Raw genomic sequence first — 27,915 nt, 5'->3', positions numbered from 1 at the left:
TGACTTTTATAAAAAGGTGTCATGTGTGTCTCTTACTTTGCACAAAAAGTGCCAGAGATGACTTCATTTGCAGTCACTTGAAAAGTAGGGATTCTCCAATAAATGGTAAATGGTTGAAACAAATCTGAAGAAATGCATGACATACCTGTGTGTGTGTGTGTATGCATGTATGTATATATAGGGAGAGAGAGAGCGTCAATATAAACAGACTTTATTTCAATCAAGCTGTCTTTTCTATCCTTCAGGAGCAGAATGTTCTGATCATCAGCGCTCCAGAATGTAGTGTTTTCTTGGCAAGCATCACATATTGTGATGTGTTAGCTAAAAGTTCCATATCCTAGAGACTGATATATTCCTCTGTACTTGTACCTTGGGGATTCATCAAAACCTGGCATCATAAGCAGCTTTCTACTGCCACAGACTGGACAGCGAAACAATTTAAAATATCCCAGAAAAAGAAAATAAGCATGCTTAATCAGAGCTTTCTGGACAGGAAGGACATTTGAGCAAGTGAGGAATAAGCACTGCTTTTGTTAATTTGCATAGGCAGAATAGAGACTTCTGGGAAAAGGCCGAAATTACAGTCACAGAAAATGGCTGCATCTATAGAGAACGCTAAGAAGTGTTGGCAGCTTTTCCTCTGACCCTGGCCACTTTTACAAGCAATCCTATGATAGTCAGCAGGACCCACCCTAAAAAGGAAGGGGCATCCACTTGGACCCTTTCCACCTTTTCTAAATCTCGCCTGATCGAGCCTGATTGAGCACTGATTGAGCAGATAAGCACATGTCATTCTCATTTCAGAAAGGTATTGGTTAGCTTGCTGCTAGCAGCTCAGTTATGTTATGATGTTAGAGGCTATGCAAGGAATGCTTTAGTCCAGCGATATGCAGTTTTTATTGCGCCTTGCCTTCACCAGGAAGATCTTTAGCTTGAATCTGTGGCCTAGGTATTCACCTTGGTATTTCTTTTGGCACAAAGTGAAGGAGTATTTGAGAGAAAATGCACAATGTGTTTCTTATGTTGTTATGAACAACTTGTTACTCTTTCTCATTAAGCTTCAGCCACTGCAGAAATATATAAATAAGGGCTGACTTCCTGTAAGACGTGTCCAAAGCTGGGACGGAATAAAAGGAGACACTTGTAAATGATAGTGCTATCGTTTGAGAAAGGGTAAGTTGAGACTGACTTTCATGCGTATTCACAGACCAAGCATCATAAAGATACCAGCATGATCTTCATTGCGGGCTTAGAGCCGGTATTAGCTTTTGAGAGGTAAGAGAATTTTGAGGGCTCGTTGGTCTAGGGGTATGATTCTCGCTTTGGGTGCGAGAGGTCCCGGGTTCAAATCCCGGACAAGCCCTTTTCTTGGTACTCTTTTCAAGTTGTTTTGAAGTTTGCGTTTCAAAACCAACATCAATTTTTTCTTTGCAGTAGTGGATAATTCTTTGCTAGAGTCTCATGCTTCAGCCCTGCCCAGTCTGAGCTAATACCAAACATCTGGTCTTGCATGGCATGTACGAGCGTTCAGCTAGGGATGTCGGGCAGGTTGCATGAAAGAAATCTAAAGCCAGAGGCCCATGGAATAGCCAGTTCGGAGCAGTTTCATTACAGAAAAATCAACTGTAGGTATCTGTTTCTGTAGTGTAGTGGTTATCAAGTTCGCCTCACACGCGAAAGGTCCCCGGTTCGAAACCGGGCAGAAACAGTTGTTATATTGTGTTGGCTACAATGTTGATAGGTGCCGTTTTGCCATGGAATTGTCCAAGCCCTGAAGATTATTTCATGCAATCTCGTTCCAAGAAAGGGAATTCTCTCAAAACACTAAAGTAATCGGCGTGTGGATGTATCTGTTGGTTCTCAGACCTTGCTTTCAAAAGAGCCCTGTAATCGGTTCACTGCTCACCTAGAACAAGCATTAACATGGAGAATTGTTGGCACCAACAGGAATCTTATTTTAGTGGAGTGTTTCTGGCTTTGAGTGCAGAGGCCCTCGGCTCAATTCCAAGATGATCCTTCTCAAGGTGATGATACAAATGCATTCTCACCTTTACGTTTAATGTCAGAATCATTTATTTCCAGTTGGTGGTGTAAGAATGTTTGCAACAGTATGGCGATTTTTCCTAGCCATGCATGAATGAAAGCATATCACTCGCCTTTAGGTGTTTTTCTAATACATTGATATTTGCATCTTCCTTCCTAGCCTGCATGTTTGACTATCTTACAGGCTGCATGTAATAAGTATCACATCAGGGCCCTTCTTCTACTCAATTCACAACTGTTCTATCACGACATAGATAAGAAAGCTGCATCTGCTTTTGTTGTGTAGTGGTAATCAGGTTTACCTGACGTGTGAAAGCCCCATGCTTTGAAAGTACACAGTAACAAAGAAACCGATGACTTTTATAATAAGGTGTCATGTGTGTCTCTTACTTTGCACAAAAAGTGCCAGAGATGACTTCATTTGCAGTCACTTGAAAAGTAGGGATTCTCCAATAAATGGTAAATGGTTGAAACAAATCTGAAGAAATGCATGACATACCTGTGTGTGTGTGTGTATGCATGTATGTATATATAGGGAGAGAGAGAGCGTCAATATAAACAGACTTTATTTCAATCAAGCTGTCTTTTCTATCCTTCAGGAGCAGAATGTTCTGATCATCAGCGCTCCAGAATGTAGTGTTTTCTTGGCAAGCATCACATATTGTGATGTGTTAGCTAAAAGTTCCATATCCTAGAGACTGATATATTCCTCTGTACTTGTACCTTGGGGATTCATCAAAACCTGGCATCATAAGCAGCTTTCTACTGCCACAGACTGGACAGCGAAACAATTTAAAATATCCCAGAAAAAGAAAATAAGCATGCTTAATCAGAGCTTTCTGGACAGGAAGGACATTTGAGCAAGTGAGGAATAAGCACTGCTTTTGTTAATTTGCATAGGCAGAATAGAGACTTCTGGGAAAAGGCCGAAATTACAGTCACAGAAAATGGCTGCATCTATAGAGAACGCTAAGAAGTGTTGGCAGCTTTTCCTCTGACCCTGGCCACTTTTACAAGCAATCCTATGATAGTCAGCAGGACCCACCCTAAAAAGGAAGGGGCATCCACTTGGACCCTTTCCACCTTTTCTAAATCTCGACTGATCGAGCCTGATTGAGCACTGATTGAGCAGATAAGCACATGTCATTCTCATTTCAGAAAGGTATTGGTTAGCTTGCTGCTAGCAGCTCAGTTATGTTATGATGTTAGAGGCTATGCAAGGAATGCTTTAGTCCAGCGATATGCAGTTTTTAATGCGCCTTGCATTCAGCAGGAAGATCTTTAGCTTGAATCTGTGGCCTAGGTATTCACCTTGGTATTTCTTTTGGCACAAAGTGAAGGAGTATTTAAGAGAAAATGCACAATGTGTTTCTTATGTTGTTATGAACAACTTGTTACTCTTTCTCATTAAGCTTCAGCCACTGAAGAAATATATAAATAAGGGCTGACTTCCTGTAAGACGTGTCCAAAGCTGGGACGGAATAAAAGGAGACACTTGTAAATGATAGTGCTATCGTTTGAGAAAGGGTAAGTTGAGACTGACTTTCATGCGTATTCACAGACCAAGCATCATAAAGATACCAGCATGATCTTCATTGCGGGCTTAGAGCCGGTATTAGCTTTTGAGAGGTAAGAGGATTTTGAGGGCTCGTTGGTCTAGGGGTATGATTCTCGCTTTGGGTGCGAGAGGTCCCGGGTTCAAATCCCGGACGAGCCCTTGTCTTGGTACTCTTTTCAAGTTGTTTTGAAGTTTGCGTTTCAAAACCAACATCAATTTTTTCTTTGCAGTAGTGGATAATTCTTTGCTAGAGTCTCATGCTTCAGCCCTGCCCAGTCTGAGCTAATACCAAACATCTGGTCTTGCATGGCATGTACGAGCGTTCAGCTAGGGATGTCGGGCAGGTTGCATGAAAGAAATCTAAAGCCAGAGGCCCATGGAATAGCCAGTTCGGAGCAGTTTCATTACAGAAAAATCAACTGTAGGTATCTGTTTCTGTAGTGTAGTGGTTATCACGTTCGCCTCACACGCGAAAGGTCCCCGGTTCGAAACCGGGCAGAAACAGTTGTTATATTGTGTTGGCTACAATGTTGATAGGTGCCGTTTTGCCATGGAATTGTCCAAGCCCTGAAGATTATTTCATGCAATCTCGTTCCAAGAAAGGGAATTCTCTCGAAACACTAATGTAATCGGCGTGTGGATGTATCTGTTGGTTCTCAGACCTTGCTTTCAAAAGAGCCCTGCAATCGGTTCACTGCTCACCTAGAACAAGCATTAACATGGAGAATTGTTGGCACCAACAGGAATCTTATTTTAGTGGAGTGTTTCTGGCTTTGAGTGCAGAGGCCCTCGGCTCAATTCCAAGATGATCCTTCTCAAGGTGATGATACAAATGCATTGTCACCTTTACGTTTAATGTCAGAATCATTTATTTCCAGTTGGTGGTGTAAGAATGTTTGCAACAGTATGGCGATTTTTCCTAGCCATGCATGAATGAAAGCATATCACTCGCCTTTAGGTGTTTTTCTAATACATTGATATTTGCATCTTCCTTCTTAGCCTGCATGTTTGACTATCTTACAGGCTGCATGTAATAAGTATCACATCAGGGCCCTTCTTCTACTCAATTCACAACTGTTCTATCACGACATAGATAAGAAAGCTGCATCTGCTTTTGTTGTGTAGTGGTAATCAGGTTTACCTGACGTGTGAAAGCCCCATGCTTTGAAAGTACACAGTAACAAAGAAACTGATGACTTTTATAAAAAGGTGTCATGTGTGTCTCTTACTTTGCACAAAAAGTGCCAGAGATGACTTCATTTGCAGTCACTTGAAAAGTAGGGATTCTCCAATAAATGGTAAATGGTTGAAACAAATCTGAAGAACTGCATGACATACCTGTGTGTGTGTGTGTACGCATGTATGTATATATAGGGAGAGAGAGAGCGTCAATATAAACAGACTTTATTTCAATCAAGCTGTCTTTTCTATCCTTCAGGAGCAGAATGTTCTGATCATCAGCGCTCCAGAATGTAGTGTTTTCTTGGCAAGCATCAGATATTGTGATGTGTTAGCTAAAAGTTCCATATCCTAGAGACTGATATATTCCTCTGTACTTGTACCTTGGGGATTCATCAAAACCTGGCATCATAAGCAGCTTTCTACTGCCACAGACTGGACAGCGAAACAATTTAAAATATCCCAGAAAAAGAAAATAAGCATGCTTAATCAGAGCTTTCTGGACAGGAAGGACATTTGAGCAAGTGAGGAATAAGCACTGCTTTTGTTAATTTGCATAGGCAGAATAGAGACTTCTGGGAAAAGGCCGAAATTACAGTCACAGAAAATGGCTGCATCTATAGAGAACGCTAAGAAGTGTTGGCAGCTTTTCCTCTGACCATGGCCACTTTTACAAGCAATCCTATGATAGTCAGCAGGACCCACCCTAAAAAGGAAGGGGCATCCACTTGGACCCTTTCCACCTTTTCTAAATCTCGCCTGATCGAGCACTGATTGAGCAGATAAGCACATGTAATTCTCATTTCAGAAAGGTATTGGTTAGCTTGCTGCTAGCAGCTCAGTTATGTTATGATGTTAGAGGCTATGCAAGGAATGCTTTAGTCCAGCGATATGCAGTTTTTAATGCGCCTTGCATTCAGCAGGAAGATCTTTAGCTTGAATCTGTGGCCTAGGTATTCACCTTGGTATTTCTTTTGGCACAAAGTGAAGGAGTATTTAAGAGAAAATGCACAATGTGTTTCTTATGTTGTTATGAACAACTTGTTACTCTTTCTCATTAAGCTTCAGCCACTGAAGAAATATATAAATAAGGGCTGACTTCCTGTAAGACGTGTCCAAAGCTGGGACGGAATAAAAGGAGACACTTGTAAATGATAGTGCTATCGTTTGAGAAAGGGTAAGTTGAGACTGACTTTCATGCGTATTCACAGACCAAGCATCATAAAGATACCAGCATGATCTTCATTGCGGGCTTAGAGCCGGTATTAGCTTTTGAGAGGTAAGAGGATTTTGAGGGCTCGTTGGTCTAGGGGTATGATTCTCGCTTTGGGTGCGAGAGGTCCCGGGTTCAAATCCCGGACGAGCCCTTTTCTTGGTACTCTTTTCAAGTTGTTTTGAAGTTTGCGTTTCAAAACCAACATCAATTTTTTCTTTGCAGTAGTGGATAATTCTTTGCTAGAGTCTCATGCTTCAGCCCTGCCCAGTCTGAGCTAATACCAAACATCTGGTCTTGCATGGCATGTACGAGCGTTCAGCTAGGGATGTCGGGCAGGTTGCATGAAAGAAATCTAAAGCCAGAGGCCCATGGAATAGCCAGTTCGGAGCAGTTTCATTACAGAAAAATCAACTGTAGGTATCTGTTTCTGTAGTGTAGTGGTTATCACGTTCGCCTCACACGCGAAAGGTCCCCGGTTCGAAACCGGGCAGAAACAGTTGTTATATTGTGTTGGCTACAATGTTGATAGGTGCCGTTTTGCCATGGAATTGTCCAAGCCCTGAAGATTATTTCATGCAATCTCGTTCCAAGAAAGGGAATTCTCTCAAAACACTAAAGTAATCGGCGTGTGGATGTATCTGTTGGTTCTCAGACCTTGCTTTCAAAAGAGCCCTGCAATCGGTTCACTGCTCACCTAGAACAAGCATTAACATGGAGAATTGTTGGCACCAACAGGAATCTTATTTTAGTGGAGTGTTTCTGGCTTTGAGTGCAGAGGCCCTCGGCTCAATTCCAAGATGATCCTTCTCAGGGTGATGATACAAATGCATTGTCACCTTTACGTTTAATGTCAGAATCATTTATTTCCAGTTGGTGGTGTAAGAATGTTTGCAACAGTATGGCGATTTTTCCTAGCCATGCATGAATGAAAGCATATCACTCGCCTTTAGGTGTTTTTCTAATACATTGATATTTGCATCTTCCTTCCTAGCCTGCATGTTTGACTATCTTACAGGCTGCATGTAATAAGTATCACATCAGGGCCCTTCTTCTACTCAATTCACAACTGTTCTATCACGACATAGATAAGAAAGCTGCATCTGCTTTTGTTGTGTAGTGGTAATCAGGTTTACCTGACGTGTGAAAGCCCCATGCTTTGAAAGTACACAGTAACAAAGAAACCGATGACTTTTATAAAAAGGTGTCATGTGTGTCTCTTACTTTGCACAAAAAGTGCCAGAGATGACTTCATTTGCAGTCACTTGAAAAGTAGGGATTCTCCAATAAATGGTAAATGGTTGAAACAAATCTGAAGAAATGCATGACATACCTGTGTGTGTGTGTGTATGCATGTATGTATATATAGGGAGAGAGAGAGCGTCAATATAAACAGACTTTATTTCAATCAAGCTGTCTTTTCTATCCTTCAGGAGCAGAATGTTCTGATCATCAGCGCTCCAGAATGTAGTGTTTTCTTGGCAAGCATCACATATTGTGATGTGTTAGCTAAAAGTTCCATATCCTAGAGACTGATATATTCCTCTGTACTTGTACCTTGGGGATTCATCAAAACCTGGCATCATAAGCAGCTTTCTACTGCCACAGACTGGACAGCGAAACAATTTAAAATATCCCAGAAAAAGAAAATAAGCATGCTTAATCAGAGCTTTCTGGACAGGAAGGACATTTGAGCAAGTGAGGAATAAGCACTGCTTTTGTTAATTTGCATAGGCAGAATAGAGACTTCTGGGAAAAGGCCGAAATAACAGTCACAGAAAATGGCTGCATCTATAGAGAACGCTAAGAAGTGTTGGCAGCTTTTCCTCTGACCCTGGCCACTTTTACAAGCAATCCTATGATAGTCAGCAGGACCCACCCTAAAAAGGCAGGGGCATCCACTTGGACCCTTTCCACCTTTTCTAAATCTCGCCTGATCGAGCACTGATTGAGCAGATAAGCACATGTCATTCTCATTTCAGAAAGGTATTGGTTAGCTTGCTGCTAGCAGCTCAGTTATGTTATGATGTTAGAGGCTATGCAAGGAATGCTTTAGTCCAGCGATATGCAGTTTTTATTGCGCCTTGCATTCAGCAGGAAGATCTTTAGCTTGAATCTGTGGCCTAGGTATTCACCTTGGTATTTCTTTTGGCACAAAGTGAAGGAGTATTTAAGAGAAAATGCACAATGTGTTTCTTATGTTGTTATGAACAACTTGTTACTCTTTCTCATTAAGCTTCAGCCACTGAAGAAATATATAAATAAGGGCTGACTTCCTGTAAGACGTGTCCAAAGCTGGGACGGAATAAAAGGAGACACTTGTAAATGATAGTGCTATCGTTTGAGAAAGGGTAAGTTGAGACTGACTTTCATGCGTATTCACAGACCAAGCATCATAAAGATACCAGCATGATCTTCATTGCGGGCTTAGAGCCGGTATTAGCTTTTGAGAGGTAAGAGGATTTTGAGGGCTCGTTGGTCTAGGGGTATGATTCTCGCTTTGGGTGCGAGAGGTCCCGGGTTCAAATCCCGGACGAGCCCTTTTCTTGGTACTCTTTTCAAGTAGTTTTGAAGTTTGCGTTTCAAAACCAACATCAATTTTTTCTTTGCAGTAGTGGATAATTCTTTGCTAGAGTCTCATGCTTCAGCCCTGCCCAGTCTGAGCTAATACCAAACATCTGGTCTTGCATGGCATGTACGAGCGTTCAGCTAGGGATGTCGGGCAGGTTGCATGAAAGAAATCTAAAGCCAGAGGCCCATGGAATAGCCAGTTCGGAGCAGTTTCATTACAGAAAAATCAACTGTAGGTATCTGTTTCTGTAGTGTAGTGGTTATCACGTTCGCCTCACACGCGAAAGGTCCCCGGTTCGAAACCGGGCAGAAACAGTTGTTATATTGTGTTGGCTACAATGTTGATAGGTGCTGTTTTGCCATGGAATTGTCCAAGCCCTGAAGATTATTTCATGCAATCTCGTTCCAAGAAAGGGAATTCTCTCAAAACACTAAAGTAATCGGCGTGTGGATGTATCTGTTGGTTCTCAGACCTTGCTTTCAAAAGAGCCCTGCAATCGGTTCACTGCTCACCTAGAACAAGCATTAACATGGAGAATTGTTGGCACCAACAGGAATCTTATTTTAGTGGAGTGTTTCTGGCTTTGAGTGCAGAGGCCCTCGGCTCAATTCCAAGATGATCCTTCTCAGGGTGATGATACAAATGCATTGTCACCTTTACGTTTAATGTCAGAATCATTTATTTCCAGTTGGTGGTGTAAGAATGTTTGCAACAGTATGGCGATTTTTCCTAGCCATGCATGAATGAAAGCATATCACTCGCCTTTAGGTGTTTTTCTAATACATTGATATTTGCATCTTCCTTCCTAGCCTGCATGTTTGACTATCTTACAGGCTGCATGTAATAAGTATCACATCAGGGCCCTTCTTCTACTCAATTCACAACTGTTCTATCACGACATAGATAAGAAAGCTGCATCTGCTTTTGTTGTGTAGTGGTAATCAGGTTTACCTGACGTGTGAAAGCCCCATGCTTTGAAAGTACACAGTAACAAAGAAACCGATGACTTTTATAAAAAGGTGTCATGTGTGTCTCTTACTTTGCACAAAAAGTGCCAGAGATGACTTCATTTGCAGTCACTTGAAAAGTAGGGATTCTCCAATAAATGGTAAATGGTTGAAACAAATCTGAAGAAATGCATGACATACCTGTGTGTGTGTGTGTATGCATGTATGTATATATAGGGAGAGAGAGAGCGTCAATATAAACAGACTTTATTTCAATCAAGCTGTCTTTTCTATCCTTCAGGAGCAGAATGTTCTGATCATCAGCGCTCCAGAATGTAGTGTTTTCTTGGCAAGCATCACATATTGTGATGTGTTAGCTAAAAGTTCCATATCCTAGAGACTGATATATTCCTCTGTACTTGTACCTTGGGGATTCATCAAAACCTGGCATCATAAGCAGCTTTCTACTGCCACAGACTGGACAGCGAAACAATTTAAAATATCCCAGAAAAAGAAAATAAGCATGCTTCATCAGAGCTTTCTGGACAGGAAGGACATTTGAGCAAGTGAGGAATAAGCACTGCTTTTGTTAATTTGCATAGGCAGAATAGAGACTTCTGGGAAAAGGCCGAAATTACAGTCACAGAAAATGGCTGCATCTATAGAGAACGCTAAGAAGTGTTGGCAGCTTTTCCTCTGACCCTGGCCACTTTTACAAGCAATCCTATGATAGTCAGCAGGACCCACCCTAAAAAGGAAGGGGCATCCACTTGGACCCTTTCCACCTTTTCTAAATCTCGCCTGATCGAGCCTCATTGAGCACTGATTGAGCAGATAAGCACATGTCATTCTCATTTCAGAAAGGTATTGGTTAGCTTGCTGCTAGCAGCTCAGTTATGTTATGATGTTAGAGGCTATGCAAGGAATGCTTTAGTCCAGCGATATGCAGTTTTTATTGCGCCTTGCATTCAGCAGGAAGATCTTTAGCTTGAATCTGTGGCCTAGGTATTCACCTTGGTATTTCTTTTGGCACAAAGTGAAGGAGTATTTGAGAGAAAATGCACAATGTGTTTCTTATGTTGTTATGAACAACTTGTTACTCTTTCTCATTAAGCTTCAGCCACTGCAGAAATATATAAATAAGGGCTGACTTCCTGTAAGACGTGTCCAAAGCTGGGACGGAATAAAAGGAGACACTTGTAAATGATAGTGCTATCGTTTGAGAAAGGGTAAGTTGAGACTGACTTTCATGCGTATTCACAGACCAAGCATCATAAAGATACCAGCATGATCTTCATTGCGGGCTTAGAGCCGGTATTAGCTTTTGAGAGGTAAGAGAATTTTGAGGGCTCGTTGGTCTAGGGGTATGATTCTCGCTTTGGGTGCGAGAGGTCCCGGGTTCAAATCCCGGACGAGCCCTTTTCTTGGTACTCTTTTCAAGTTGTTTTGAAGTTTGCGTTTCAAAACCAACATCAATTTTTTCTTTGCAGTAGTGGATAATTCTTTGCTAGAGTCTCATGCTTCAGCCCTGCCCAGTCTGAGCTAATACCAAACATCTGGTCTTGCATGGCATGTACGAGCGTTCAGCTAGGGATGTCGGGCAGGTTGCATGAAAGAAATCTAAAGCCAGAGGCCCATGGAATAGCCAGTTCGGAGCAGTTTCATTACAGAAAAATCAACTGTAGGTATCTGTTTCTGTAGTGTAGTGGTTATCAAGTTCGCCTCACACGCGAAAGGTCCCCGGTTCGAAACCGGGCAGAAACAGTTGTTATATTGTGTTGGCTACAATGTTGATAGGTGCCGTTTTGCCATGGAATTGTCCAAGCCCTGAAGATTATTTCATGCAATCTCGTTCCAAGAAAGGGAATTCTCTCAAAACACTAAAGTAATCGGCGTGTGGATGTATCTGTTGGTTCTCAGACCTTGCTTTCAAAAGAGCCCTGTAATCGGTTCACTGCTCACCTAGAACAAGCATTAACATGGAGAATTGTTGGCACCAACAGGAATCTTATTTTAGTGGAGTGTTTCTGGCTTTGAGTGCAGAGGCCCTCGGCTCAATTCCAAGATGATCCTTCTCAAGGTGATGATACAAATGCATTGTCACCTTTACGTTTAATGTCAGAATCATTTATTTCCAGTTGGTGGTGTAAGAATGTTTGCAACAGTATGGCGATTTTTCCTAGCCATGCATGAATGAAAGCATATCACTCGCCTTTAGGTGTTTTTCTAATACATTGATATTTGCATCTTCCTTCCTAGCCTGCATGTTTGACTATCTTACAGGCTGCATGTAATAAGTATCACATCAGGGCCCTTCTTCTACTCAATTCACAACTGTTCTATCACGACATAGATAAGAAAGCTGCATCTGCTTTTGTTGTGTAGTGGTAATCAGGTTTACCTGACGTGTGAAAGCCCCATGCTTTGAAAGTACACAGTAACAAAGAAACCGATGACTTTTATAATAAGGTGTCATGTGTGTCTCTTACTTTGCACAAAAAGTACCAGAGATGACTTCATTTGCAGTCACTTGAAAAGTAGGGATTCTCCAATAAATGGTAAATGGTTGAAACAAATCTGAAGAAATGCATGACATACCTGTGTGTGTGTGTGTATGCATGTATGTATATATAGGGAGAGAGAGAGCGTCAATATAAACAGACTTTATTTCAATCAAGCTGTCTTTTCTATCCTTCAGGAGCAGAATGTTCTGATCATCAGCGCTCCAGAATGTAGTGTTTTCTTGGCAAGCATCACATATTGTGATGTGTTAGCTAAAAGTTCCATATCCTAGAGACTGATATATTCCTCTGTACTTGTACCTTGGGGATTCATCAAAACCTGGCATCATAAGCAGCTTTCTACTGCCACAGACTGGACAGCGAAACAATTTAAAATATCCCAGAAAAAGAAAATAAGCATGCTTAATCAGAGCTTTCTGGACAGGAAGGACATTTGAGCAAGTGAGGAATAAGCACTGCTTTTGTTAATTTGCATAGGCAGAATAGAGACTTCTGGGAAAAGGCCGAAATTACAGTCACAGAAAATGGCTGCATCTATAGAGAACGCTAAGAAGTGTTGGCAGCTTTTCCTCTGACCCTGGCCACTTTTACAAGCAATCCTATGATAGTCAGCAGGACCCACCCTAAAAAGGAAGGGGCATCCACTTGGACCCTTTCCACCTTTTCTAAATCTCGCCTGATCGAGCCTGATTGAGCACTGATTGAGCAGATAAGCACATGTCATTCTCATTTCAGAAAGGTATTGGTTAGCTTCCTGCTAGCAGCTCAGTTATGTTATGATGTTAGAGGCTATGCAAGGAATGCTTTAGTCCAGCGATATGCAGTTTTTATTGCGCCTTGCATTCAGCAGGAAGATCTTTAGCTTGAATCTGTGGCCTAGGTATTCACCTTGGTATTTCTTTTGGCACAAAGTGAAGGAGTATTTAAGAGAAAATGCACAATGTGTTTCTTATGTTGTTATGAACAACTTGTTACTCTTTCTCATTAAGCTTCAGCCACTGAAGAAATATATAAATAAGGGCTGACTTCCTGTAAGACGTGTCCAAAGCTGGGACGGAATAAAAGGAGACACTTGTAAATGATAGTGCTATCGTTTGAGAAAGGGTAAGTTGAGACTGACTTTCATGCGTATTCACAGACCAAGCATCATAAAGATACCAGCATGATCTTCATTGCGGGCTTAGAGCCGGTATTAGCTTTTGAGAGGTAAGAGGATTTTGAGGGCTCGTTGGTCTAGGGGTATGATTCTCGCTTTGGGTGCGAGAGGTCCCGGGTTCAAATCCCGGACGAGCCCTTTTCTTGGTACTCTTTTCAAGTTGTTTTGAAGTTTGCGTTTCAAAACCAACATCAATTTTTTCTTTGCAGTAGTGGATAATTCTTTGCTAGAGTCTCATGCTTCAGCCCTGCCCAGTCTGAGCTAATACCAAACATCTGGTCTTGCATGGCATGTACGAGCGTTCAGCTAGGGATGTCGGGCAGGTTGCATGAAAGAAATCTAAAGCCAGAGGCCCATGGAATAGCCAGTTCGGAGCAGTTTCATTACAGAAAAATCAACTGTAGGTATCTGTTTCTGTAGTGTAGTGGTTATCACGTTCGCCTCACACGCGAAAGGTCCCCGGTTCGAAACCGGGCAGAAACAGTTGTTATATTGTGTTGGCTACAATGTTGATAGGTGCCGTTTTGCCATGGAATTGTCCAAGCCCTGAAGATTATTTCATGCAATCTCGTTCCAAGAAAGGGAATTCTCTCAAAACACTAAAGTAATCGGCGTGTGGATGTATCTGTTGGTTCTCAGACCTTGCTTTCAAAAGAGCCCTGTAATCGGTTCACTGCTCACCTAGAACAAGCATTAACATGGAGAATTGTTGGCACCAACAGGAATCTTATTTTAGTGGAGTGTTTCTGGCTTTGAGTGCAGAGGCCCTCGGCTCAATTCCAAGATGATCCTTCTCAAGGTGATGATACAAATGCATTGTCACCTTTACGTTTAATGTCAGAATCATTTATTTCCAGTTGGTGGTGTAAGAATGTTTGCAACAGTATGGCGATTTTTCCTAGCCATGCATGAATGAAAGCATATCACTCGCCTTTAGGTGTTTTTCTAATACATTGATATTTGCATCTTCCTTCTTAGCCTGCATGTTTGACTATCTTACAGGCTGCATGTAATAAGTATCACATCAGGGCCCTTCTTCTACTCAATTCACAACTGTTCTGTCACGACATAGATAAGAAAGCTGCATCTGCTTTTGTTGTGTAGTGGTAATCAGGTTTACCTGACGTGTGAAAGCCCCATGCTTTGAAAGTACACAGTAACAAAGAAACTGATGACTTTTATAAAAAGGTGTCATGTGTGTCTCTTACTTTGCACAAAAAGTGCCAGAGATGACTTCATTTGCAGTCACTTGAAAAGTAGGGATTCTCCAATAAATGGTAAATGGTTGAAACAAATCTGAAGAAATGCATGACATACCTGTGTGTGTGTGTGTACGCATGTATGTATATATAGGGAGAGAGAGAGCGTCAATATAAACAGACTTTATTTCAATCAAGCTGTCTTTTCTATCCTTCAGGAGCAGAATGTTCTGATCATCAGCGCTCCAGAATGTAGTGTTTTCTTGGCAAGCATCACATATTGTGATGTGTTAGCTAAAAGTTCCATATCCTAGAGACTGATATATTCCTCTGTACTTGTACCTTGGGGATTCATCAAAACCTGGCATCATAAGCAGCTTTCTACTGCCACAGACTGGACAGCGAAACAATTTAAAATATCCCAGAAAAAGAAAATAAGCATGCTTAATCAGAGCTTTCTGGACAGGAAGGACATTTGAGCAAGTGAGGAATAAGCACTGCTTTTGTTAATTTGCATAGGCAGAATAGAGACTTCTGGGAAAAGGCCGAAATTACAGTCACAGAAAATGGCTGCATCTATAGAGAACGCTAAGAAGTGTTGGCAGCTTTTCCTCTGACCATGGCCACTTTTACAAGCAATCCTATGATAGTCAGCAGGACCCACCCTAAAAAGGAAGGGGCATCCACTTGGACCCTTTCCACCTTTTCTAAATCTCGCCTGATCGAGCACTGATTGAGCAGATAAGCACATGTAATTCTCATTTCAGAAAGGTATTGGTTAGCTTGCTGCTAGCAGCTCAGTTATGTTATGATGTTAGAGGCTATGCAAGGAATGCTTTAGTCCAGCGATATGCAGTTTTTAATGCGCCTTGCATTCAGCAGGAAGATCTTTAGCTTGAATCTGTGGCCTAGGTATTCACCTTGGTATTTCTTTTGGCACAAAGTGAAGGAGTATTTAAGAGAAAATGCACAATGTGTTTCTTATGTTGTTATGAACAACTTGTTACTCTTTCTCATTAAGCTTCAGCCACTGAAGAAATATATAAATAAGGGCTGACTTCCTGTAAGACGTGTCCAAAGCTGGGACGGAATAAAAGGAGACACTTGTAAATGATAGTGCTATCGTTTGAGAAAGGGTAAGTTGAGACTGACTTTCATGCGTATTCACAGACCAAGCATCATAAAGATACCAGCATGATCTTCATTGCGGGCTTAGAGCCGGTATTAGCTTTTGAGAGGTAAGAGGATTTTGAGGGCTCGTTGGTCTAGGGGTATGATTCTCGCTTTGGGTGCGAGAGGTCCCGGGTTCAAATCCCGGACGAGCCCTTTTCTTGGTACTCTTTTCAAGTTGTTTTGAAGTTTGCGTTTCAAAACCAACATCAATTTTTTCTTTGCAGTAGTGGATAATTCTTTGCTAGAGTCTCATGCTTCAGCCCTGCCCAGTCTGAGCTAATACCAAACATCTGGTCTTGCATGGCATGTACGAGCGTTCAGCTAGGGATGTCGGGCAGGTTGCATGAAAGAAATCTAAAGCCAGAGGCCCATGGAATAGCCAGTTCGGAGCAGTTTCATTACAGAAAAATCAACTGTAGGTATCTGTTTCTGTAGTGTAGTGGTTATCACGTTCGCCTCACACGCGAAAGGTCCCCGGTTCGAAACCGGGCAGAAACAGTTGTTATATTGTGTTGGCTACAATGTTGATAGGTGCCGTTTTGCCATGGAATTGTCCAAGCCCTGAAGATTATTTCATGCAATCTCGTTCCAAGAAAGGGAATTCTCTCAAAACACTAAAGTAATCGGCGTGTGGATGTATCTGTTGGTTCTCAGACCTTGCTTTCAAAAGAGCCCTGCAATCGGTTCACTGCTCACCTAGAACAAGCATTAACATGGAGAATTGTTGGCACCAACAGGAATCTTATTTTAGTGGAGTGTTTCTGGCTTTGAGTGCAGAGGCCCTCGGCTCAATTCCAAGATGATCCTTCTCAGGGTGATGATACAAATGCATTGTCACCTTTACGTTTAATGTCAGAATCATTTATTTCCAGTTGGTGGTGTAAGAATGTTTGCAACAGTATGGCGATTTTTCCTAGCCATGCATGAATGAAAGCATATCACTCGCCTTTAGGTGTTTTTCTAATACATTGATATTTGCATCTTCCTTCCTAGCCTGCATGTTTGACTATCTTACAGGCTGCATGTAATAAGTATCACATCAGGGCCCTTCTTCTACTCAATTCACAACTGTTCTATCACGACATAGATAAGAAAGCTGCATCTGCTTTTGTTGTGTAGTGGTAATCAGGTTTACCTGACGTGTGAAAGCCCCATGCTTTGAAAGTACACAGTAACAAAGAAACCGATGACTTTTATAAAAAGGTGTCATGTGTGTCTCTTACTTTGCACAAAAAGTGCCAGAGATGACTTCATTTGCAGTCACTTGAAAAGTAGGGATTCTCCAATAAATGGTAAATGGTTGAAACAAATCTGAAGAAATGCATGACATACCTGTGTGTGTGTGTGTATGCATGTATGTATATATAGGGAGAGAGAGAGCGTCAATATAAACAGACTTTATTTCAATCAAGCTGTCTTTTCTATCCTTCAGGAGCAGAATGTTCTGATCATCAGCGCTCCAGAATGTAGTGTTTTCTTGGCAAGCATCACATATTGTGATGTGTTAGCTAAAAGTTCCATATCCTAGAGACTGATATATTCCTCTGTACTTGTACCTTGGGGATTCATCAAAACCTGGCATCATAAGCAGCTTTCTACTGCCACAGACTGGACAGCGAAACAATTTAAAATATCCCAGAAAAAGAAAATAAGCATGCTTAATCAGAGCTTTCTGGACAGGAAGGACATTTGAGCAAGTGAGGAATAAGCACTGCTTTTGTTAATTTGCATAGGCAGAATAGAGACTTCTGGGAAAAGGCCGAAATTACAGTCACAGAAAATGGCTGCATCTATAGAGAACGCTAAGAAGTGTTGGCAGCTTTTCCTCTGACCCTGGCCACTTTTACAAGCAATCCTATGATAGTCAGCAGGACCCACCCTAAAAAGGAAGGGGCATCCACTTGGACCCTTTCCACCTTTTCTAAATCTCGCCTGATCGAGCCTGATTGAGCACTGATTGAGCAGATAAGCACATGTCATTCTCATTTCAGAAAGGTATTGGTTAGCTTGCTGCTAGCAGCTCAGTTATGTTATGATGTTAGAGGCTATGCAAGGAATGCTTTAGTCCAGCGATATGCAGTTTTTATTGCGCCTTGCCTTCACCAGGAAGATCTTTAGCTTGAATCTGTGGCCTAGGTATTCACCTTGGTATTTCTTTTGGCACAAAGTGAAGGAGTATTTGAGAGAAAATGCACAATGTGTTTCTTATGTTGTTATGAACAACTTGTTACTCTTTCTCATTAAGCTTCAGCCACTGCAGAAATATATAAATAAGGGCTGACTTCCTGTAAGACGTGTCCAAAGCTGGGACGGAATAAAAGGAGACACTTGTAAATGATAGTGCTATCGTTTGAGAAAGGGTAAGTTGAGACTGACTTTCATGCGTATTCACAGACCAAGCATCATAAAGATACCAGCATGATCTTCATTGCGGGCTTAGAGCCGGTATTAGCTTTTGAGAGGTAAGAGAATTTTGAGGGCTCGTTGGTCTAGGGGTATGATTCTCGCTTTGGGTGCGAGAGGTCCCGGGTTCAAATCCCGACAAGCCCTTTTCTTGGTACTCTTTTCAAGTTGTTTTGAAGTTTGCGTTTCAAAACCAACATCAATTTTTTCTTTGCAGTAGTGGATAATTCTTTGCTAGAGTCTCATGCTTCAGCCCTGCCCAGTCTGAGCTAATACCAAACATCTGGTCTTGCATGGCATGTACGAGCGTTCAGCTAGGGATGTCGGGCAGGTTGCATGAAAGAAATCTAAAGCCAGAGGCCCATGGAATAGCCAGTTCGGAGCAGTTTCATTACAGAAAAATCAACTGTAGGTATCTGTTTCTGTAGTGTAGTGGTTATCACGTTCGCCTCACACGCGAAAGGTCCCCGGTTCGAAACCGGGCAGAAACAGTTGTTATATTGTGTTGGCTACAATGTTGATAGGTGCCGTTTTGCCATGGAATTGTCCAAGCCCTGAAGATTATTTCATGCAATCTCGTTCCAAGAAAGGGAATTCTCTCAAAACACTAAAGTAATCGGCGTGTGGATGTATCTGTTGGTTCTCAGACCTTGCTTTCAAAAGAGCCCTGTAATCGGTTCACTGCTCACCTAGAACAAGCATTAACATGGAGAATTGTTGGCACCAACAGGAATCTTATTTTAGTGGAGTGTTTCTGGCTTTGAGTGCAGAGGCCCTCGGCTCAATTCCAAGATGATCCTTCTCAAGGTGATGATACAAATGCATTGTCACCTTTACGTTTAATGTCAGAATCATTTATTTCCAGTTGGTGGTGTAAGAATGTTTGCAACAGTATGGCGATTTTTCCTAGCCATGCATGAATGAAAGCATATCACTCGCCTTTAGGTGTTTTTCTAATACATTGATATTTGCATCTTCCTTCTTAGCCTGCATGTTTGACTATCTTACAGGCTGCATGTAATAAGTATCACATCAGGGCCCTTCTTCTACTCAATTCACAACTGTTCTGTCACGACATAGATAAGAAAGCTGCATCTGCTTTTGTTGTGTAGTGGTAATCAGGTTTACCTGACGTGTGAAAGCCCCATGCTTTGAAAGTACACAGTAACAAAGAAACTGATGACTTTTATAAAAAGGTGTCATGTGTGTCTCTTACTTTGCACAAAAAGTGCCAGAGATGACTTCATTTGCAGTCACTTGAAAAGTAGGGATTCTCCAATAAATGGTAAATGGTTGAAACAAATCTGAAGAAATGCATGACATACCTGTGTGTGTGTGTGTACGCATGTATGTATATATAGGGAGAGAGAGAGCGTCAATATAAACAGACTTTATTTCAATCAAGCTGTCTTTTCTATCCTTCAGGAGCAGAATGTTCTGATCATCAGCGCTCCAGAATGTAGTGTTTTCTTGGCAAGCATCACATATTGTGATGTGTTAGCTAAAAGTTCCATATCCTAGAGACTGATATATTCCTCTGTACTTGTACCTTGGGGATTCATCAAAACCTGGCATCATAAGCAGCTTTCTACTGCCACAGACTGGACAGCGAAACAATTTAAAATATCCCAGAAAAAGAAAATAAGCATGCTTAATCAGAGCTTTCTGGACAGGAAGGACATTTGAGCAAGTGAGGAATAAGCACTGCTTTTGTTAATTTGCATAGGCAGAATAGAGACTTCTGGGAAAAGGCCGAAATTACAGTCACAGAAAATGGCTGCATCTATAGAGAACGCTAAGAAGTGTTGGCAGCTTTTCCTCTGACCATGGCCACTTTTACAAGCAATCCTATGATAGTCAGCAGGACCCACCCTAAAAAGGAAGGGGCATCCACTTGGACCCTTTCCACCTTTTCTAAATCTCGCCTGATCGAGCACTGATTGAGCAGATAAGCACATGTAATTCTCATTTCAGAAAGGTATTGGTTAGCTTGCTGCTAGCAGCTCAGTTATGTTATGATGTTAGAGGCTATGCAAGGAATGCTTTAGTCCAGCGATATGCAGTTTTTAATGCGCCTTGCATTCAGCAGGAAGATCTTTAGCTTGAATCTGTGGCCTAGGTATTCACCTTGGTATTTCTTTTGGCACAAAGTGAAGGAGTATTTAAGAGAAAATGCACAATGTGTTTCTTATGTTGTTATGAACAACTTGTTACTCTTTCTCATTAAGCTTCAGCCACTGAAGAAATATATAAATAAGGGCTGACTTCCTGTAAGACGTGTCCAAAGCTGGGACGGAATAAAAGGAGACACTTGTAAATGATAGTGCTATCGTTTGAGAAAGGGTAAGTTGAGACTGACTTTCATGCGTATTCACAGACCAAGCATCATAAAGATACCAGCATGATCTTCATTGCGGGCTTAGAGCCGGTATTAGCTTTTGAGAGGTAAGAGGATTTTGAGGGCTCGTTGGTCTAGGGGTATGATTCTCGCTTTGGGTGCGAGAGGTCCCGGGTTCAAATCCCGGACGAGCCCTTTTCTTGGTACTCTTTTCAAGTTGTTTTGAAGTTTGCGTTTCAAAACCAACATCAATTTTTTCTTTGCAGTAGTGGATAATTCTTTGCTAGAGTCTCATGCTTCAGCCCTGCCCAGTCTGAGCTAATACCAAACATCTGGTCTTGCATGGCATGTACGAGCGTTCAGCTAGGGATGTCGGGCAGGTTGCATGAAAGAAATCTAAAGCCAGAGGCCCATGGAATAGCCAGTTCGGAGCAGTTTCATTACAGAAAAATCAACTGTAGGTATCTGTTTCTGTAGTGTAGTGGTTATCACGTTCGCCTCACACGCGAAAGGTCCCCGGTTCGAAACCGGGCAGAAACAGTTGTTATATTGTGTTGGCTACAATGTTGATAGGTGCCGTTTTGCCATGGAATTGTCCAAGCCCTGAAGATTATTTCATGCAATCTCGTTCCAAGAAAGGGAATTCTCTCAAAACACTAAAGTAATCGGCGTGTGGATGTATCTGTTGGTTCTCAGACCTTGCTTTCAAAAGAGCCCTGCAATCGGTTCACTGCTCACCTAGAACAAGCATTAACATGGAGAATTGTTGGCACCAACAGGAATCTTATTTTAGTGGAGTGTTTCTGGCTTTGAGTGCAGAGGCCCTCGGCTCAATTCCAAGATGATCCTTCTCAGGGTGATGATACAAATGCATTGTCACCTTTACGTTTAATGTCAGAATCATTTATTTCCAGTTGGTGGTGTAAGAATGTTTGCAACAGTATGGCGATTTTTCCTAGCCATGCATGAATGAAAGCATATCACTCGCCTTTAGGTGTTTTTCTAATACATTGATATTTGCATCTTCCTTCCTAGCCTGCATGTTTGACTATCTTACAGGCTGCATGTAATAAGTATCACATCAGGGCCCTTCTTCTACTCAATTCACAACTGTTCTATCACGACATAGATAAGAAAGCTGCATCTGCTTTTGTTGTGTAGTGGTAATCAGGTTTACCTGACGTGTGAAAGCCCCATGCTTTGAAAGTACACAGTAACAAAGAAACCGATGACTTTTATAAAAAGGTGTCATGTGTGTCTCTTACTTTGCACAAAAAGTGCCAGAGATGACTTCATTTGCAGTCACTTGAAAAGTAGGGATTCTCCAATAAATGGTAAATGGTTGAAACAAATCTGAAGAAATGCATGACATACCTGTGTGTGTGTGTGTATGCATGTATGTATATATAGGGAGAGAGAGAGCGTCAATATAAACAGACTTTATTTCAATCAAGCTGTCTTTTCTATCCTTCAGGAGCAGAATGTTCTGATCATCAGCGCTCCAGAATGTAGTGTTTTCTTGGCAAGCATCACATATTGTGATGTGTTAGCTAAAAGTTCCATATCCTAGAGACTGATATATTCCTCTGTACTTGTACCTTGGGGATTCATCAAAACCTGGCATCATAAGCAGCTTTCTACTGCCACAGACTGGACAGCGAAACAATTTAAAATATCCCAGAAAAAGAAAATAAGCATGCTTAATCAGAGCTTTCTGGACAGGAAGGACATTTGAGCAAGTGAGGAATAAGCACTGCTTTTGTTAATTTGCATAGGCAGAATAGAGACTTCTGGGAAAAGGCCGAAATTACAGTCACAGAAAATGGCTGCATCTATAGAGAACGCTAAGAAGTGTTGGCAGCTTTTCCTCTGACCCTGGCCACTTTTACAAGCAATCCTATGATAGTCAGCAGGACCCACCCTAAAAAGGAAGGGGCATCCACTTGGACCCTTTCCACCTTTTCTAAATCTCGCCTGATCGAGCCTGATTGAGCACTGATTGAGCAGATAAGCACATGTCATTCTCATTTCAGAAAGGTATTGGTTAGCTTGCTGCTAGCAGCTCAGTTATGTTATGATGTTAGAGGCTATGCAAGGAATGCTTTAGTCCAGCGATATGCAGTTTTTATTGCGCCTTGCCTTCACCAGGAAGATCTTTAGCTTGAATCTGTGGCCTAGGTATTCACCTTGGTATTTCTTTTGGCACAAAGTGAAGGAGTATTTGAGAGAAAATGCACAATGTGTTTCTTATGTTGTTATGAACAACTTGTTACTCTTTCTCATTAAGCTTCAGCCACTGCAGAAATATATAAATAAGGGCTGACTTCCTGTAAGACGTGTCCAAAGCTGGGACGGAATAAAAGGAGACACTTGTAAATGATAGTGCTATCGTTTGAGAAAGGGTAAGTTGAGACTGACTTTCATGCGTATTCACAGACCAAGCATCATAAAGATACCAGCATGATCTTCATTGCGGGCTTAGAGCCGGTATTAGCTTTTGAGAGGTAAGAGAATTTTGAGGGCTCGTTGGTCTAGGGGTATGATTCTCGCTTTGGGTGCGAGAGGTCCCGGGTTCAAATCCCGGACAAGCCCTTTTCTTGGTACTCTTTTCAAGTTGTTTTGAAGTTTGCGTTTCAAAACCAACATCAATTTTTTCTTTGCAGTAGTGGATAATTCTTTGCTAGAGTCTCATGCTTCAGCCCTGCCCAGTCTGAGCTAATACCAAACATCTGGTCTTGCATGGCATGTACGAGCGTTCAGCTAGGGATGTCGGGCAGGTTGCATGAAAGAAATCTAAAGCCAGAGGCCCATGGAATAGCCAGTTCGGAGCAGTTTCATTACAGAAAAATCAACTGTAGGTATCTGTTTCTGTAGTGTAGTGGTTATCAAGTTCGCCTCACACGCGAAAGGTCCCCGGTTCGAAACCGGGCAGAAACAGTTGTTATATTGTGTTGGCTACAATGTTGATAGGTGCCGTTTTGCCATGGAATTGTCCAAGCCCTGAAGATTATTTCATGCAATCTCGTTCCAAGAAAGGGAATTCTCTCAAAACACTAAAGTAATCGGCGTGTGGATGTATCTGTTGGTTCTCAGACCTTGCTTTCAAAAGAGCCCTGTAATCGGTTCACTGCTCACCTAGAACAAGCATTAACATGGAGAATTGTTGGCACCAACAGGAATCTTATTTTAGTGGAGTGTTTCTGGCTTTGAGTGCAGAGGCCCTCGGCTCAATTCCAAGATGATCCTTCTCAAGGTGATGATACAAATGCATTCTCACCTTTACGTTTAATGTCAGAATCATTTATTTCCAGTTGGTGGTGTAAGAATGTTTGCAACAGTATGGCGATTTTTCCTAGCCATGCATGAATGAAAGCATATCACTCGCCTTTAGGTGTTTTTCTAATACATTGATATTTGCATCTTCCTTCCTAGCCTGCATGTTTGACTATCTTACAGGCTGCATGTAATAAGTATCACATCAGGGCCCTTCTTCTACTCAATTCACAACTGTTCTATCACGACATAGATAAGAAAGCTGCATCTGCTTTTGTTGTGTAGTGGTAATCAGGTTTACCTGACGTGTGAAAGCCCCATGCTTTGAAAGTACACAGTAACAAAGAAACCGATGACTTTTATAATAAGGTGTCATGTGTGTCTCTTACTTTGCACAAAAAGTGCCAGAGATGACTTCATTTGCAGTCACTTGAAAAGTAGGGATTCTCCAATAAATGGTAAATGGTTGAAACAAATCTGAAGAAATGCATGACATACCTGTGTGTGTGTGTGTATGCATGTATGTATATATAGGGAGAGAGAGAGCGTCAATATAAACAGACTTTATTTCAATCAAGCTGTCTTTTCTATCCTTCAGGAGCAGAATGTTCTGATCATCAGCGCTCCAGAATGTAGTGTTTTCTTGGCAAGCATCACATATTGTGATGTGTTAGCTAAAAGTTCCATATCCTAGAGACTGATATATTCCTCTGTACTTGTACCTTGGGGATTCATCAAAACCTGGCATCATAAGCAGCTTTCTACTGCCACAGACTGGACAGCGAAACAATTTAAAATATCCCAGAAAAAGAAAATAAGCATGCTTAATCAGAGCTTTCTGGACAGGAAGGACATTTGAGCAAGTGAGGAATAAGCACTGCTTTTGTTAATTTGCATAGGCAGAATAGAGACTTCTGGGAAAAGGCCGAAATTACAGTCACAGAAAATGGCTGCATCTATAGAGAACGCTAAGAAGTGTTGGCAGCTTTTCCTCTGACCCTGGCCACTTTTACAAGCAATCCTATGATAGTCAGCAGGACCCACCCTAAAAAGGAAGGGGCATCCACTTGGACCCTTTCCACCTTTTCTAAATCTCGACTGATCGAGCCTGATTGAGCACTGATTGAGCAGATAAGCACATGTCATTCTCATTTCAGAAAGGTATTGGTTAGCTTGCTGCTAGCAGCTCAGTTATGTTATGATGTTAGAGGCTATGCAAGGAATGCTTTAGTCCAGCGATATGCAGTTTTTAATGCGCCTTGCATTCAGCAGGAAGATCTTTAGCTTGAATCTGTGGCCTAGGTATTCACCTTGGTATTTCTTTTGGCACAAAGTGAAGGAGTATTTAAGAGAAAATGCACAATGTGTTTCTTATGTTGTTATGAACAACTTGTTACTCTTTCTCATTAAGCTTCAGCCACTGAAGAAATATATAAATAAGGGCTGACTTCCTGTAAGACGTGTCCAAAGCTGGGACGGAATAAAAGGAGACACTTGTAAATGATAGTGCTATCGTTTGAGAAAGGGTAAGTTGAGACTGACTTTCATGCGTATTCACAGACCAAGCATCATAAAGATACCAGCATGATCTTCATTGCGGGCTTAGAGCCGGTATTAGCTTTTGAGAGGTAAGAGGATTTTGAGGGCTCGTTGGTCTAGGGGTATGATTCTCGCTTTGGGTGCGAGAGGTCCCGGGTTCAAATCCCGGACGAGCCCTTTTCTTGGTACTCTTTTCAAGTTGTTTTGAAGTTTGCGTTTCAAAACCAACATCAATTTTTTCTTTGCAGTAGTGGATAATTCTTTGCTAGAGTCTCATGCTTCAGCCCTGCCCAGTCTGAGCTAATACCAAACATCTGGTCTTGCATGGCATGTACGAGCGTTCAGCTAGGGATGTCGGGCAGGTTGCATGAAAGAAATCTAAAGCCAGAGGCCCATGGAATAGCCAGTTCGGAGCAGTTTCATTACAGAAAAATCAACTGTAGGTATCTGTTTCTGTAGTGTAGTGGTTATCACGTTCGCCTCACACGCGAAAGGTCCCCGGTTCGAAACCGGGCAGAAACAGTTGTTATATTGTGTTGGCTACAATGTTGATAGGTGCCGTTTTGCCATGGAATTGTCCAAGCCCTGAAGATTATTTCATGCAATCTCGTTCCAAGAAAGGGAATTCTCTCAAAACACTAAAGTAATCGGCGTGTGGATGTATCTGTTGGTTCTCAGACCTTGCTTTCAAAAGAGCCCTGCAATCGGTTCACTGCTCACCTAGAACAAGCATTAACATGGAGAATTGTTGGCACCAACAGGAATCTTATTTTAGTGGAGTGTTTCTGGCTTTGAGTGCAGAGGCCCTCGGCTCAATTCCAAGATGATCCTTCTCAAGGTGATGATACAAATGCATTGTCACCTTTACGTTTAATGTCAGAATCATTTATTTCCAGTTGGTGGTGTAAGAATGTTTGCAACAGTATGGCGATTTTTCCTAGCCATGCATGAATGAAAGCATATCACTCGCCTTTAGGTGTTTTTCTAATACATTGATATTTGCATCTTCCTTCTTAGCCTGCATGTTTGACTATCTTACAGGCTGCATGTAATAAGTATCACATCAGGGCCCTTCTTCTACTCAATTCACATTTGTTCTATCACGACATAGATAAGAAAGCTGCATCTGCTTTTGTTGTGTAGTGGTAATCAGGTTTACCTGACGTGTGAAAGCCCCATGCTTTGAAAGTACACAGTAACAAAGAAACTGATGACTTTTATAAAAAGGTGTCATGTGTGTCTCTTACTTTGCACAAAAAGTGCCAGAGATGACTTCATTTGCAGTCACTTGAAAAGTAGGGATTCTCCAATAAATGGTAAATGGTTGAAACAAATCTGAAGAACTGCATGACATACCTGTGTGTGTGTGTGTACGCATGTATGTATATATAGGGAGAGAGAGAGCGTCAATATAAACAGACTTTATTTCAATCAAGCTGTCTTTTCTATCCTTCAGGAGCAGAATGTTCTGATCATCAGCGCTCCAGAATGTAGTGTTTTCTTGGCAAGCATCAGATATTGTGATGTGTTAGCTAAAAGTTCCATATCCTAGAGACTGATATATTCCTCTGTACTTGTACCTTGGGGATTCATCAAAACCTGGCATCATAAGCAGCTTTCTACTGCCACAGACTGGACAGCGAAACAATTTAAAATATCCCAGAAAAAGAAAATAAGCATGCTTAATCAGAGCTTTCTGGACAGGAAGGACATTTGAGCAAGTGAGGAATAAGCACTGCTTTTGTTAATTTGCATAGGCAGAATAGAGACTTCTGGGAAAAGGCCGAAATTACAGTCACAGAAAATGGCTGCATCTATAGAGAACGCTAAGAAGTGTTGGCAGCTTTTCCTCTGACCCTGGCCACTTTTACAAGCAATCCTATGATAGTCAGCAGGACCCACCCTAAAAAGGAAGGGGCATCCACTTGGACCCTTTCCACCTTTTCTAAATCTCGCCTGATCGAGCCTGATTGAGCACTGATTGAGCAGATAAGCACATGTCATTCTCATTTCAGAAAGGTATTGGTTAGCTTGCTGCTAGCAGCTCAGTTATGTTATGATGTTAGAGGCTATGCAAGGAATGCTTTAGTCCAGCGATATGCAGTTTTTATTGCGCCTTGCCTTCACCAGGAAGATCTTTAGCTTGAATCTGTGGCCTAGGTATTCACCTTGGTATTTCTTTTGGCACAAAGTGAAGGAGTATTTGAGAGAAAATGCACAATGTGTTTCTTATGTTGTTATGAACAACTTGTTACTCTTTCTCATTAAGCTTCAGCCACTGCAGAAATATATAAATAAGGGCCGACTTCCTGTAAGACGTGTCCAAAGCTGGGACGGAATAAAAGGAGACACTTGTAAATGATAGTGCTATCGTTTGAGAAAGGGTAAGTTGAGACTGACTTTCATGCGTATTCACAGACCAAGCATCATAAAGATACCAGCATGATCTTCATTGCGGGCTTAGAGCCGGTATTAGCTTTTGAGAGGTAAGAGAATTTTGAGGGCTCGTTGGTCTAGGGGTATGATTCTCGCTTTGGGTGCGAGAGGTCCCGGGTTCAAATCCCGGACAAGCCCTTTTCTTGGTACTCTTTTCAAGTTGTTTTGAAGTTTGCGTTTCAAAACCAACATCAATTTTTTCTTTGCAGTAGTGGATAATTCTTTGCTAGAGTCTCATGCTTCAGCCCTGCCCAGTCTGAGCTAATACCAAACATCTGGTCTTGCATGGCATGTACGAGCGTTCAGCTAGGGATGTCGGGCAGGTTGCATGAAAGAAATCTAAAGCCAGAGGCCCATGGAATAG

The 27,915-nt window shown here is 41.7% G+C and overlaps 16 non-coding genes across 16 annotated transcripts; all 16 read left to right on the top strand.

The window, feature by feature from the left end:
* Positions 1–3,688: 3,688 nt before the first annotated feature.
* On the top strand, positions 3,689–3,760 carry TRNAP-UGG (transfer RNA proline (anticodon UGG)). The gene has a single exon. It is a non-coding gene; the product is annotated as a tRNA-Pro (tRNA).
* Positions 3,761–4,032: 272 nt separating this feature from the next.
* Positions 4,033–4,105, top strand: TRNAV-CAC (transfer RNA valine (anticodon CAC)). Its single transcript has one exon. It is a non-coding gene; the product is annotated as a tRNA-Val (tRNA).
* A 1,970-nt stretch (positions 4,106–6,075) lies between these two features.
* Positions 6,076–6,147, top strand: TRNAP-UGG (transfer RNA proline (anticodon UGG)). The gene has a single exon. It is a non-coding gene; the product is annotated as a tRNA-Pro (tRNA).
* Positions 6,148–6,419: 272 nt separating this feature from the next.
* On the top strand, positions 6,420–6,492 carry TRNAV-CAC (transfer RNA valine (anticodon CAC)). Its single transcript has one exon. It is a non-coding gene; the product is annotated as a tRNA-Val (tRNA).
* Positions 6,493–8,462: 1,970 nt separating this feature from the next.
* TRNAP-UGG (transfer RNA proline (anticodon UGG)) lies at positions 8,463–8,534 on the top strand. The gene has a single exon. It is a non-coding gene; the product is annotated as a tRNA-Pro (tRNA).
* A 272-nt stretch (positions 8,535–8,806) lies between these two features.
* On the top strand, positions 8,807–8,879 carry TRNAV-CAC (transfer RNA valine (anticodon CAC)). The gene has a single exon. It is a non-coding gene; the product is annotated as a tRNA-Val (tRNA).
* A 1,980-nt stretch (positions 8,880–10,859) lies between these two features.
* On the top strand, positions 10,860–10,931 carry TRNAP-UGG (transfer RNA proline (anticodon UGG)). Its single transcript has one exon. It is a non-coding gene; the product is annotated as a tRNA-Pro (tRNA).
* A 2,325-nt stretch (positions 10,932–13,256) lies between these two features.
* Positions 13,257–13,328, top strand: TRNAP-UGG (transfer RNA proline (anticodon UGG)). Its single transcript has one exon. It is a non-coding gene; the product is annotated as a tRNA-Pro (tRNA).
* Positions 13,329–13,600: 272 nt separating this feature from the next.
* On the top strand, positions 13,601–13,673 carry TRNAV-CAC (transfer RNA valine (anticodon CAC)). Its single transcript has one exon. It is a non-coding gene; the product is annotated as a tRNA-Val (tRNA).
* Positions 13,674–15,643: 1,970 nt separating this feature from the next.
* Positions 15,644–15,715, top strand: TRNAP-UGG (transfer RNA proline (anticodon UGG)). Its single transcript has one exon. It is a non-coding gene; the product is annotated as a tRNA-Pro (tRNA).
* Positions 15,716–15,987: 272 nt separating this feature from the next.
* TRNAV-CAC (transfer RNA valine (anticodon CAC)) lies at positions 15,988–16,060 on the top strand. Its single transcript has one exon. It is a non-coding gene; the product is annotated as a tRNA-Val (tRNA).
* Positions 16,061–18,383: 2,323 nt separating this feature from the next.
* TRNAV-CAC (transfer RNA valine (anticodon CAC)) lies at positions 18,384–18,456 on the top strand. The gene has a single exon. It is a non-coding gene; the product is annotated as a tRNA-Val (tRNA).
* A 1,970-nt stretch (positions 18,457–20,426) lies between these two features.
* Positions 20,427–20,498, top strand: TRNAP-UGG (transfer RNA proline (anticodon UGG)). Its single transcript has one exon. It is a non-coding gene; the product is annotated as a tRNA-Pro (tRNA).
* Positions 20,499–20,770: 272 nt separating this feature from the next.
* Positions 20,771–20,843, top strand: TRNAV-CAC (transfer RNA valine (anticodon CAC)). Its single transcript has one exon. It is a non-coding gene; the product is annotated as a tRNA-Val (tRNA).
* A 4,377-nt stretch (positions 20,844–25,220) lies between these two features.
* TRNAP-UGG (transfer RNA proline (anticodon UGG)) lies at positions 25,221–25,292 on the top strand. The gene has a single exon. It is a non-coding gene; the product is annotated as a tRNA-Pro (tRNA).
* Positions 25,293–25,564: 272 nt separating this feature from the next.
* On the top strand, positions 25,565–25,637 carry TRNAV-CAC (transfer RNA valine (anticodon CAC)). The gene has a single exon. It is a non-coding gene; the product is annotated as a tRNA-Val (tRNA).
* Positions 25,638–27,915: the final 2,278 nt, after the last annotated feature.

The sequence above is a fragment of the Triturus cristatus genome, chromosome 8, assembly GCF_964204655.1.
Source record: "Triturus cristatus chromosome 8, aTriCri1.1, whole genome shotgun sequence".
NCBI lineage: Eukaryota > Metazoa > Chordata > Amphibia > Caudata > Salamandridae > Triturus > Triturus cristatus.
The sequence above is the reverse complement of the archived record's forward strand: the minus strand, read 5'-3'. Positions and strand labels throughout refer to the sequence as shown.